This window comes from Sinocyclocheilus rhinocerous, unplaced genomic scaffold (genome assembly GCF_001515625.1).
Source record: "Sinocyclocheilus rhinocerous isolate Xijiao unplaced genomic scaffold, SAMN03320098_v1.1 scaffold200, whole genome shotgun sequence".
In the NCBI taxonomy this organism is placed as follows: Eukaryota; Metazoa; Chordata; class Actinopteri; order Cypriniformes; family Cyprinidae; genus Sinocyclocheilus; species Sinocyclocheilus rhinocerous.
The window spans coordinates 2032306-2046805 of NW_015641014.1; the positions used below are offsets into that span (position 1 = coordinate 2032306).

General features: G+C 36.2%; 1 long non-coding RNA gene across 1 annotated transcript in view; it reads right to left on the minus strand.

The window, feature by feature from the left end:
* Positions 1-1487: 1487 nt before the first annotated feature.
* The window catches only part of LOC107753603 (uncharacterized), a 14886-nt gene continuing 1873 nt past the window's right edge, over positions 1488-14500 (minus strand). The window contains exons 2-5 of the long non-coding RNA XR_001641483.1: positions 10708-10821; positions 6526-6663; positions 2934-3029; positions 1488-2592 (exon numbers count right to left, since the gene is read on the minus strand). This is a non-coding gene — a long non-coding RNA (uncharacterized LOC107753603). The remainder of the gene's footprint in view (positions 2593-2933; positions 3030-6525; positions 6664-10707; positions 10822-14500) is intronic.

The window sequence follows — 14500 nt, forward strand, 5'->3', positions numbered from 1 at the left end:
GAAATCCACCGGTTCTACATAGTAACAAGCGATACGTCATTGGATGGGAAGCAATGGATATTTTACACCGTGAATAGCGTATATAGCCTAAGATAGGATGATTTGAACAGCGTTATTTTGGCAAACTCTGCTTATTTTATAATGTAGACAAGCTTATTATTTCTATTCATTCAAACGGTGAACATCCTCCACATGGAACTACAATTACCACACAGCGCTGTGCCGAAATATCGCGAGAACTCACGGCGCAAATAACGCGGAAGAGAGGATGGTTATGTAAACACATAGGCACGTAGTAGATATGCAGCTGAGCAACATGTGAAAATAAAGCGTAAACGGTTGTGAAACACATTTTTAATCGACTTACACATGCATGTAGGTATGAAAGCGATACGCGAGTGTTGTAAGCGTCGAAACTCGCGTCAGTCGGATGTTTTGCTCTTGGCTCGTGCCTAGCTTGTCAGCTTGACATTCAGTCAGACTAGCACACATACTGGATCACTCTAACACATCCATGTCCACTGTCACCATTCGCTTCACTCACGACCCGAAACTTAACCTAAAATATAAGCCCCCGACACGTGAACAATTCAAGTAACACATGCAACATGTAAACCACACACTGTTTAGTAGAAAAAAAGCATTGGAGTCGTCATGAAAAAACATTTTAATGTCTGTATTTTTAATTGTAAGATACTCTCACCGTGGAAGCCTTTTTCTCTATATATTGCCCCCTCATGCTACTTTTTGTCTTTTTTTGTATCCGAAAGGCTCTTAACACACAAAACGTTTTCAATATGTCACAAAATAGTGTGAATTTTCCAGATTTCCCCACACTTAAAACAGACAAATAAGCAAGCAGACTCTAAAATAAAAACAAACATTTAATTTTCTCTAAAATGGGATAGGGAATACAGAAAGCAAGCAGTTTGATTACAACATAGGCTACGTGATTCATAACTTTGTCACGTGAACGACAAACTTCCAGCTTTTAGATTTTGCAACGAAATCACACCATATATTTCTCACACCACATGTACAGCTTGTTTCATGTAATAAAATAGCTAAACAATTACTCAGGGTCGAATAGTTAATGCAGCATGTTTTTCTCAGTGCACTATACAGAATGACACAGAAGTGCAGAACTCACACGTTATGTCCTTACGCTGTGCACACTGCAGCAACCACACGTTACTCATTTTACTCAATTCAGCTCAAATGTTAAGCACATAGGGTTATATGATAAACAATAACAGCAAAGCATAAAAATATTATACTTATAAAGCAATAAAAAGAAAAGACACGTAAGGCACAAATAATCAAACACAGTGCACTAACAGTGTTATTTTTTTGTATTATTATACTACAAAATAATACTTTAATAACTGATGCGAAATGTAGATATTTTACTTAATTATCCTTTACTTAGACAAACCTTAAAACATAACATTTTCGAGATCAGACACTCTCTCTCTCTCTCTCTCTCTCTCTCTCTCACACACACACACACACACACACACACACACGTTTCCTCTCACGTAACACATTATACATTCCAGCTTTCAGTCCTCGACGCTCACTGATCTACCACAGACATCTTAAGAATAACTCGACGCCTATAATCTTTATTATTTAATTTAAACATATTTATCTCTCCCCCTTTCTGCACTACCCAGCCCCCTTTGACCCTTTGGTAATTCCAACAACTCATACTTCACATTTACTGTGCTCAAAATGCTCCCTAAACACTAGTTATAAAACCTAATTACATGTATACAATATAATAAACATATCTCGCGAAAGAACGTATAAAAACAGCATCATCTTTAGTTCTAAGCTCAGCAGGCCGTGTGAGTGATACGTCAGCAGCAGCACATGCAGAGGACAGCGAGCGCCTGGCAGCTAAAACTCTCCGTTCAACTATCTACAGCTTCATACAACATTTTAAACAAACTATTAGGATCTCACAAATATGTAACCCTCACAATTATAAAGCACCGCAAGCTAAAAAACTCGCGTCTGTAATTTTCACACACGTCGACAGACGCAGTCGTTTCCTACGTTCGCTACGCACACGTTCTTATTATCACAGTCACAACAAATCCATTTCAAGCTACATATAGGCTATTATTTAATTAGAACAAATACGATTAAATCAGACTGCGTTTGCCCTCACGTCTTTGAGATAACAACACAACTCAACACAAACGCTCGTGTGCATCTCGTCTCTACACAGTTTCTCTCATTCAGGTGAATAGTTACTACAAATGTATCTATACATGGTTTTTATATTTATTTTTTTAAAGCTTAAATACGTACTACATCATTTTCATATTCCCTTACGTCTCACAGCTCATGCGTCTCAGACGTTACAGACGTCTGCACGTGACAACGTAAGCAAGTTAAGCTCATTTATTAAACCCCAAGTAGTTTACAGACAAATATTGCAAATACCTGACGGTGTTATGTTGTTCATACAAAGTTATCAACTTGCTGAATATCCATTTACAGGTGTAAAGCAGTCTAACAGACGTTGGTTTGACATTGATCTTGTGTGCAGGATACAAGGTAAAGTTTTCCCAGATTTTCATCCTATTGGGGGAAAAAATAAAGCATGTTTTAGTGTTTATTAAGGTAATATCCTCTCAATCATGCATCATTTATGTATCATCTAAAAAAAAACATTGATGGCATTATATTGCACTAAAATACATTTTAAAAACACATATTTCAAGTTTTTATCACAACTACTGCTCGTTCATAAAATATAATATTTTATCCAACAGTTTATAGTACATTTATAAACTGAAAATTATTATTTTTCTCTATAACATATATATAGGCACATTCATAGGCTATACTGTCAGCTTGATGCAGGTCACATTACCTGGCAAAGAAAAAAAAAATACAGACACTGAAAAAATGCCACGTACCTTTTAATTTTTCCCTCTGACATGTGAATGTTGTGGATCAGATGATTAACCCTAGGACTTCACCACGGTATTCTCACGGCTGAGGCCTTTGCCACGCTAGACGGGGTTTGAAAGAGAAAGCATGCAAAAACAGATGAAGATTTATGATTTTATCCATCAGTAGTGATTTAGGATCGTTTACAGCAATATAAATATTTGTTTATGGTTTTTTCTTTAACAATATACTGTATATTTTTTTCTGCTCACAAACATTGTCACACATGCTTCTGTACACACATACACATGCACCACAGATGCAAATACAGTCAAATGTCATATTTCTTCATGCACATCCAAATGTATCATGTCCACTTTCATCCTTGTTCATCTCATAGATTTTATTAGATTTCAAACAGCCTTTTCATTTTAATCACATCTGTACAAATGCCAGTGATTTAAAAGTCTATGTTAGTTCCTTTCTTAAACATCTACAATACATAATTTGTTAAAATTAATATATTTTGAAGCAAAACAGCTGTGAACTACTAAAGTAAAGTAAATCTGTATTTTAGATTAAAATTACAATGTTTAAAATTATTCAGCGTCATTTTATTTAATAAAAGAAGCTTACATGTAGCAAATTTACTTGTAAAGTACGCATGTTTGCTTACTAAACACTTAAATATAAGATGTGCGTCAAATATATTTACAAAACTGTACAAATTGCATTTGAAATATAAAATGTAATAAATATAAATGTAACTAAATTATACTGTACTTTATAACTGCATGTCTTCGGCTCATCTGGCCTGCCGTCTCTTTCTCAAAGCTCACGCATATGTTTCACAACCTCTCGGCCATGTGCTCACTAACATACACACACATCCAGCTCTCTACATGTGCGCAAACAATCATACACAAGCATTCTGTGCATATTTACACACACACTCGCATTTACACACTCATATATGCATGCATTCACGCACAAGCGGTTTTAGGGCCTCGAAACAATCACATAAAGCCTTACAACACAAACACACACATCCATGTGCGCTCTTCTAGGTACGTAAATAAGCACAAACACTTATATTGTCAGTACAATTGAAAAAAACACACACACTCATATGTACATTCTTATTCACACAAAACATTTTGCACACACACATAGAGGACTTGCAATAATGATACAAAGCTTTCTGATATACACTCACAAGCAATTTTTGTTTGTACACAACTTTACACACACACACACACACACACCGACCGTCTGTATGGCCAAAATGAACATGCTACACTCGTTATCTAACACACACACACACACACGCGCTCACCTATACATACATATCTGTGCATGAATTCGAACGTATAAGCACACACTCACCTTAAAATAATAATACAAAGCATTCTGACACATACACATAACCATGCATTCACATTAATACACACACAGACTCACACACACTCGCTTTATCTGTCATATTCTTGAAGATTTACACAATATATATGCATAAATGTGCACAAGATATTTGCTACACACGTAAATGTATTAAAATAATGCATTCGTTAATACTTACACACACACACATTCCTTTTGCGCTCATTTTGGTGCACACATCACTTTACCATGGTATATTTGCATACACACACCGCAACTTGTACACACATGTATGCATACTTTTAAACAGATAAAGTTTTACACACACAGACACATTAAACTAACACAAACACACACATTTCTTATGCATTCTTGCTGATGCACAATCACACACACACACTCCATCTCCCACTGATGAAACACACACACATCTGCCTTTACATTCTCTAACAGACTTATACATACACACACAAGACATCTTACACACACATCCACAATCCACAAAGCATTCTGACACTTGCACACACATTCCCAGTGCATTTTGTGTGGGTATGCAAACATATGACACTAGCAACACATCTCACATATGTGGGCACTGGACACACACACACACACAGATCTGGCCTGCTCAATGAAAATCTGCTCATGACAGTCATAAAAACAACATCACTATGGTCAAATGTGTTTCCTGAGACCCTCCATACTTCTCTCAGTACATACTAGTTAAGGGGTACAATATATAGTACGGTAAGTATCAATATCAGATCAAACAGAATGATGACACTTAGCTTTACTATATATATATATATATATATAAACCTAATGATAATCTGAATAATGTCTGAATATCTGAATAATGATAATGGTGAAATCTGATACACTGCAAAAATTTGTATATATATATATATATTATAAAAAATTTATATATATATATATAATATTCTAGTGCATCAAGTACTACTGTCCGAGGTTATGTGCTTGTACGTCTAATGTGGTTATATGTCAGTCTGCTCAGTCTGCTGGCTCTACATTCATATACAAACAAAAAAACTCACACGACTCACACAAGCTTTTAAAAACTCATGTAACGGCTTAAAAATGTGCATACTACCTCAAAGTCTAGGGTGAAACTGAGTGACAATGCAGATTAGTTCACTGGTTTCTGTTACTTTCCATATGATTAGTATAAAACTAGTTTCTACTAAGTTGTTTGTCTTATTTTTAATGGAGGTTTTTGCATTACTAAAGAAGAACAGCTAAATGTCAAGATAAAATACATACTAAGCATTTTAATCCTCGTTTAGTGTCAGTTTAGTCGATGTATCATTAAAAACTGTGAAATACCAAATTTATACAGATATACTGGTAAAAATGTATTGCTTTCACTTCAACAAATATATTGTATTATTTGTAACTAATTTGTTCAGCCAACATTTTTGTGCAATGCCTCTGTTTTTGATACATCTCTTCTGGATTGCTGGTTTTAATAGTTTGACAAAACTGATTAATACATTTCAAATGTTTAGCTGTTTTAAATAACTAGCAGTATTTTATATATATATACATATATATATATAAATATAATCTATTTTGGTCAGCAAGACTGCAATAATATAATAAGTGCTTCCCTCTGTACGTTGTCATCTTTTTATGTGCCGTCGGAAGCATGTACTTTCCTCACGTCACTATCAGACCTGACTTGTCACATCTATATTGTTTTTTAACATTATATACATGATCAGCGACCATTAAAAACCTTATTCTTTTTCTTTTAACACATGTAATAAGGATAATTTCTCTTTTGGAAGACATTTCAATCGGAGCAGACGATGCAAGCATGCAAAAACACGACGGAATGTGAGCACTGAAGATTTTGCTTGATTTCTTGACAAAGAGAAAGATTTTTACATTTCTAAAGGTGATTTTATGACATCACATGCTCAAAAAAAACTGAATTCTGCTTCTTTTCTTATCATTTCTTATCACACTTTAGTGTTCTGAATTACTATTTTTGAACATTCTCTGGAACTGATTCACGTTTGCAAAATTATTTCTTCAGTTACACATTTGATCAGTCAAGATTTGCGGGTCACGGAGTTTCACCCATCAGCAAAGCCTAAGGTGTGAATAGATGGCATGGGACAGAAAGTGCGTTTTGCATTACAACTCATTCGAGTGCCGGATACTCCCATGCTTGCCTGTAAATGTTTTTGGGTCTAAATAGGTGTCGGCTGATACCTTGTTTATTGGTAAACCCCTTCTTTTCCCTCCGACATCTTCCATTCCTGTCAGCCGTTACCCCCCTTCCATGAGGAACACAGTCAGTTCGGCTTCACATCCCACTTTTGCATAGATGTCCAGTCATCAGCAGATTTTCTACAAATAAAAGACACAAACAATTACCAAGAAACCCCAAAAAACATCTAGACACACACAGCATCTACAATCTTTATTTGTGCTAAAATTGTTGATCTTAAAAAATAAATAAATAGTGCTGCCATTTAATACTTAATAACTACTATTTTTGTATTGTTTTAATTGATTTGATTATATTTTATTATTTTAGATTTTCAATTGTCCTGTTTGTACATGAATGTGTTCTAACACTGTAAAGTTAGCATTTTTTCTCCATTCATAGTACAAATTCCAGTCTTAGGTTATATTTCATAAACTTAATTCTTACACACACTTTCACAGTTTTATTTTAATACACTATATCCAAATCTGTATGATTGGCTGTGAAATACTAACAGCAGTTTCATCATAGTGAGATATGTTTAAGAAGAGCCGAATTTTAATAGACGTAAGCTTATTTTTTAATGAAAAGTCATTTGTTTGGTGCCATTTAGTGATGTTTAGGTAACTGAAAACTTCAGACTCACATTTAAATAATGTATTTTACCAAAATATTATATTTAAAAGCTGGAATTAACTGGGAGTATGTATACACAAATATGATCTGCTTTTGCACTGGTTATGTAGAGAGCACATTAATGCGTGAACGGGTATTTCTGCGGCAGTGAGGTCATGCCATGTTCACATGATGGGACCACCCTCTTAGGAACAAGCAGACACTCCCCTTCCCTAAAAATTCCGCCCGGAACTGACTCATCCCTCACACCTTCCCTGACTCATCCATATGGATAGAGGGAATGTGAGCAAAGAGGGAAAGATTTATTCCTCTTGTTAGTCCATGTTATTTGTTATTACGGCAGGTTAATGTTGGCATCCTGTTCCTGTGGACTGATTAAAATGACGGTTAAAGTTTAAAATCGACATCATGTCATTTTGCAAACAATTGAGGAAAGTCGAAGAATAAGGTGAAAAGGCTTTAAATGTTATTTGGTGTATCATAATGAAATGTGAGGAGATTAAAGAACATGAGATTAATACGTTGAGAGAGACCAGAGGGGATGAGCTGAGGAGAAAAAAGGGTAAAACAGTGAACAACATGAAAAAACAGTGTGCTCTGTGACAAAAAATGCATTTAATAACTGCAACATCAGATTTTTAATCCTAATAGGTAATGGAAGTTATCAATTATTTGTTTGGGATGCTTTTCAGTTTAATTTAGATTGTGGTTATTAATAGTTTAACATGAATTTGTGAGTGTTAAAAAGAACTCAATACCGTTTAGATAAAGTAGAGAATGAAAAAAATAAATAAATAAAAATTGCACATTATTTGTTTAAAAAAACAAACACAAGTTAAATCTAACATTGAACAATTGGGCCTTTTCTTGGAGACGTGCATCTTAAATAAGCTAAAAGTGACTGGGTGAGAAAACCGGGTGACGTCTTTTGCTCACCCAGTTAATCAATTAAGAAACCCATAGCTATGTTATCAATAAATGTGTTTGTTTGAATAAACTCTTAAAAGGGAGAGACATATAAAACTCATACAGTATAGCCATGACTAAAGTCTCTCTCTGAGAGAAAAAAAGTAGCTACGTCTAGTGCTGGTGAGATCTGAACGCATCTCAAGTCTCAGACTACAGGCATAAAAAAACAATATATATAAATATGAGATATTATAACAAAAATATTGATTTTGATAAGTGTTTAAATCTGCAATTTAAATAAACTGTTAAATGAAAATAGCCCATCGTAGCCGGTGCTGCAATCCATCTCTAGCTTCACTAAAAAATGTAATATATTTTCTGTTAAATATGACTTATATACAGAAAATGTACAAAATAGTATTTATGATTATATAGTACAGTAATCTGTAACTATTCCTTTTTTGAAAATCTGTATTAAAACTCTTTTTCTCAGATTGTTTGTCAGCATCTCAACGTCATGTCGTGAAATTTCTGCTGGAAGGTTTAAAAAGTTTATAGTGTTTAAAGACCAAATCAGACAATACTGTGACATTAATTCTTAAAACAGAAACAAAAAGCTTGGCTAATTTGATCTTCTAGAGTCTGTCATACTGTCCAGCCTGTGTTAATAACTGCCCCTTACTTTGTCGGTGATAAATATTTTTATGATACATTTATATTTTTTCAGTTTAAAAAACAATGCTTGAATCCTTGCATATTATTCTAAACCAACCTGCAATGAGCAATACTGTTAAAATACTGTTGAAAATCACACACAAAGATCTTTAACTCCACAGAAAACTAAAACTGTTGATGAGCAAATGCATATATCACTTTTTCAACATACATAGCTTCGTTTTTTATATTTTGTAGCTCAAATTGAATGCTCATATAACTTCAGTGGTCATTTCACTTAAGACTAAAGCAATACAAGTCTGTGTAATATAAGTATCAGCATGCAAGGAGAGCTGAAACATACACAAAAACTCCCAAATATTTTAGGGCCTTTTGTTGTATACTTAAAAAACACCGAAATATCTTTATTTTTAAAACTATCTACATACGCATACAGATATGAAATCAGTGCGTATGTATCTGTGTGTGTATGTGTTTATGCACATATCAAGTACAGTTATACTTGTGAGAATGTATTTGCTTTCTAGCTAATTGTGCAATAAATATTTAAGATGTATTAAGCATAAATATATAACATGAACCAGAGAATTCACTACAGAAAAAAACATGCTGTATTTTCCATAACAAGCAATACCAATACAAGTCACACACACACACACACACTATAGATATATAAAAGAAAAACATCACCAGCTGCTAAATTCAAAAATCTGCGTTCGCTGGCTGGACACAAACGTTTTTAAAGCACTGCGCATTATAACCAATCACATACGATTATGTTGAGCTTATGAATGCAAGGGACATTAAATACAAAGTCAGTCATATTAAAAATATTTTATGTCACCCATATCTGGTACTTAAGTAAAAAGACGGATTTTTATGCAAAGTTAATAGATTACACTATTAGGCTACTTTGCCCATCGCCCATTATAGATCAGCTAACATAATCTATAAAGGTGCAAAATGCATTTACTTACACATATTTGAGAATCGAGATATTTCATGATATATTCTGGAAATATTTTGAATAAAAATAAAAAAAAAAATAAAACCCCTGCTGCAAAAAACAATAGACACCATTACAAAATTTGTAATGGTTTTACGGGTTATAATGGGACTTGTATTGGTTTTACTGGAAACTGTAATGGACCCTGTTGGTCTCTACTGGCAATTGGTTGCCTTCTATTGGTGGCTTGTTAAAACTAATAAATCCTAATGGAATATGTCCCAAAACACACTACAGAATTTTTTTTTTTTAAAGGTCTTAATGGTTAAAAGTTAATGGTTTGTAATGTTATTTGTTGTGGAAACCATAAACATTTTCTGTGATGGTTTTATTGTTTTTTTTTTTTCAGTAGGGACATAAGCCTATATCAGTTGTACAGTGGTATTGGGGCTGCTGTGTGTCACATGACAAGCATGAGAGCCCCCCCCCCCTTCATTCTTGCCCCCTCAAAAATGATGCCCCTGACACTACAATACAAAATTATTTGTCAAATAAATGAAACATGATGAAACATTCATTTTAGTTGAAATTGTTATAGATTACTTCTAGAGATTGCAGTGATACATGATGGTGAAAAAGGACTGAATGAATAATACTTAAAGTAGGTTAAGATGAATTTTAAAATTGTGCCCCCTAAAAGCACAAGTGGCCCCTGTCTGGCCCCCCATAGAACCGCCCCTGCCTGATGCACACTATATAGGGTGCCACACTTTAGTAACTTTCAGACTGTTTAACTGTAAAAACTGCATCCGGAGCACTTAAGACCCGAACCCGTTAAATACAACAGTTTGATAGGGATAAAAATAACAAAGAAAACCTTCAACGCTTAAAACCTTGTAATACTGAGTAATCTACAAAAAAATCCTGTCCCTGCTGCAGTTTCAAACGCTTAATGACAGACAATGACATAAACAGAGGCCGCTCTCGCAAAGGGCTGTGACGGAAAGAATGAACTTACGAAGACAGTGACGTCACAAGCAACCCCATTTGGGAACGTTGTGTGATTCGATTTCGAGCCGTTCATTTCTCCCTCCGTACTTGACACGATGGATGCCTCAAGTTTTGTCCTGCCCTGTGCACAAACGCAAGAACACAAAGTTGTACATAAATAACAGTGGGATCGTTTAAATGCGCAAGTCTGAGCAGTTTAACATCTTCTGGAAAATATAGAAGGCATGTTTGGTGAACAGTGAGTTGTAAAAAGTTGGGAACAGTAGATAACGGGGCGAAAAACAAATGAGAGAAAGGAAAGCCTTTTGCAGCTACATCGTGCCATTCTGTCCACGCAAAAACACGTTTGGTGCACTTTTCAAAAAAGTTTGGATACGCAGAGCACGAGAATACGATTCACTCACTAACGTGACGCACACCAGAAAAGCGTTTAGACAGTACAAAAAGACATATGTCAATAAAAACAATCTAGCCTGTAAACTTTAAAACTTAACAGTAATTGCTGGCTTAATTGATTAGTTTAGAAAAGTTTATTGCACTTTTTTGACCACTCGGAATTCAGCCCCTTTTGCAGAATCGAGTAGAAATGATTAAATGAACATAAATAAACATGCTGTTTAAGCAAAATAAAGAAAACCTTTTCACGATGCACGTATGGCGTAGGAGCTTCCTCCTGATGCAGTTTATACAATATTATAATATTTGTAACCCCCATTTAATCAGGGATTCTTGCAGTCAAATATGATATAATGATTTAAGTTTATTAGGCCACCAAAATCAGCGTTTTTTCATCCTAACACCTGTAAATCAACCTTCCGTCTCTGCTTGCTTCTTTTGAGTGAGCATCAAGCGAATCACTTTAATAAATTCAAAACGAACACTAACATTATTGCCCTTTACAGTTTAGCTATCAGCAAAGAGGATTTTTAGTATAAGGGTTTTGTAAAGTTTCACTATAACGTCGAACTAATTTTCTTTAAGTATACGAACAACTTTTTCAGGCCTTTATGCTTATCAGAAAAAAAAAACTAGGCTACGTGATATGCAAAACTCCTTAAAGTTTTCTAATATTTCTTAACCAGTTTCAGGAGGACCTCTTCTCCACGTCATTTTTAATTGCTCTACTTTTATAACCATATAATCAAAGGCAATGCATCTTTCTTATAATGCAATAATGTGTGAGGGAACACATACGGTTGAGACGAAATTAATGTTAGTCTGACCTGAAGGAATTTAGAGTTGTCGTCACTAAGGGACTTTGGAGCCTTTTCCAGATACTGTAGCTTATAATAGGGGCATTTGTATTTGCACTTCCTCCTGCATATAGGCCAGGGGACAGGTGAGTGTCACCGAAAACGGGAAATGACTTATGAGGTACTTGGGGGACCTGCCTTGAAGATGGTAGTGACACGGATCACGTCACTTCTCAGTTGCTGAGAATTTCTCAGTGGACTGTATCTGCATGGCATAAAAACTTTATCACCCAATGTGTCTACATGTTATATCCTGGGTGTGCGTAGGTGTGTCATATTTCATCGAGGTGTCATATTTCCAAAATACTGTGTGTGTGTGTGTGTGTGTGTGTGTGCGTGTGAGGGAAGAAACGAGGGTGTGTAAAAGGAAATAAAAAGAAAATAAATAAAAGAAATGAAGCCGAGGAGGTTGGGTGAAACCTTGTTGTCTTTGGGCACCCACGGTGACGTGTTCTCTTACACACACACACACACACACACACACACACACACACACTGGCACTCTGTCAATGGGCTGATATTTTAATTTTAAACCTGTGTAGAACTATAACTGCGTCTGGCAGTGTTATACAGCTTATATGTTATTGCGAACAGGGTGGGGTCATTTCAACATTGTTTGGCTTCTAAGTGAATAGCACATTAACGAGATGCCCCCCTCTCTCTCTCTCTCTCTCTCTCTTCCCCGAATGGACCACTGTGTTTCCCCACGTGCAAACTGGGAGGCTCGTTGGTGGAACTGTGGTTTTGTTTGGGTGACTTTTTGTAATCGTATTAACGAGAGCAAATATTCTGGCAACGGAGACGCCAGATAATTCTCGACAGGGAGGGATCTTATACTTTGGGGACGTAAGTGGGAGAGAAGTTCGGCTTTACATTTGAGCCGCAATACAGTGATGACATATTTTTTGGGGAAAAAATTAACAAAGTGTTTGTAAAAAAATAAATACAGTAATAATAATTATAACAATAATAATGCAAGCATTTAATCCACGCAGCGTATGGAGCATCAATCGGTGAATGCGCCTTCCGCAAATGCTTTTTGGGGTAAGGGCTTCCCAGCTAGATACTTATGAACAGCAAGCCCAGACCGCAAAAAGATTCGCGAAAGACAAATCGCAGTCTGAAGTCCGTGACATCAAACAGTGACATCCAGGTGGCTTGTGCATGGCTCTGGTTTCCCAATCCTATTGTGTCCAGACATCGGGAAAAGCGAGACCGCGAAGCCCTTTTCCGTGGCTGAACTGTATCCAACTCATTCACATTCTAAGAGCATGGGAAGCTTTGAGAGCAGCCAGCATCCAAATGCCTGTATTCTGCGTGCGAGCGCTGTCCGCGGTGCTGAAATTCCCTCCTTCCCAGTAGTTTATTTTCGCTGGCTTTTCTAGTGCCTATACCGACATGCGCTGCGATTATTGCATCTAAACAAAGACACGCATATGATTGAGCGACCATTCAGCTCGTTTCTTTTCGCCTCGCCGTTTTGTTGCTACTATGAAATACATCCTCTGGTTCGTGATGCCGGAGAACTGAGCAGATGAAGCGCTCTTGGTGAGGAGAGAGCAGTCTGTAATCTGCTCGCAATAAATAGAGAGCAGCGAGAGATCTTATTGGCGCAAACAAAAAATCGTCATCCACCAATCGGTTTCTTGCTCATATAGGGACCCCCCTTTTTGAAAAAAAAAGAGAAAGAAAGAAAGAAAGAAAGGGGAAACCAAATTGTATCCTAGTTGGCGCAAGTGACCAAAAATATTCAGTACAATAACATAAAATGTTTTTATCCTTTTCTGTTTTGAAGCCGAATTCGTTCGCCATGTCACGTTTCAAAACGGGTTGCTACGTCTCTCGCACACCATGTCGGGGTGGCGTGCATTCATGTCTGCAAGTACATCCTCACGTATCCATTCAAAACAGACATTATAGGGTCGTTTTTTTTTTAAACGACTAACATTTTGGAGGCGTCGGGTTCTAACGTGCATGTAAAACAAAGCAGCACATCGCCAGCACGACGACAACAACATGACTGGCTTCTGAGGCAATTTCATTGTATGACCACAGAGAGTTCACTGGCTGATACCACTCAGTGAGGACAAGGGGGTCTCTAAACTATCAGCAGAACATAACAAATTCTATACATTACAGTTGCATCATCGCCTGCAGGCACAACAAACAAAACAATGGTGCGTTACTAAGCGATTGGCATCAGAAGAACGTTACATAAATGTTATAGATCCAACTTTACAACAACAACAACAACAACATTTTGCAAATGCATCAACAGCATCAACATTTCTCATAACTTGAGGGAAACAATTAATAATGGCATGACAACACAGCAAAAATGGGATCCCTCTGGCATATATTTTGGCCATAAACTCAATCCAGCTGTGGAATGTGACTTCATTTCACTTACCCGTGAAGTTCTTTTCTTGCATCCAACACGAACATTTGTCAAAATTGTTAAAGAGTGGATCTTTTTGGAACTATGCAAGAAACTATACGAAGTGGGAGGGTCACGATCTTTATCTGGACAACCCCCCCCCCAGTCTA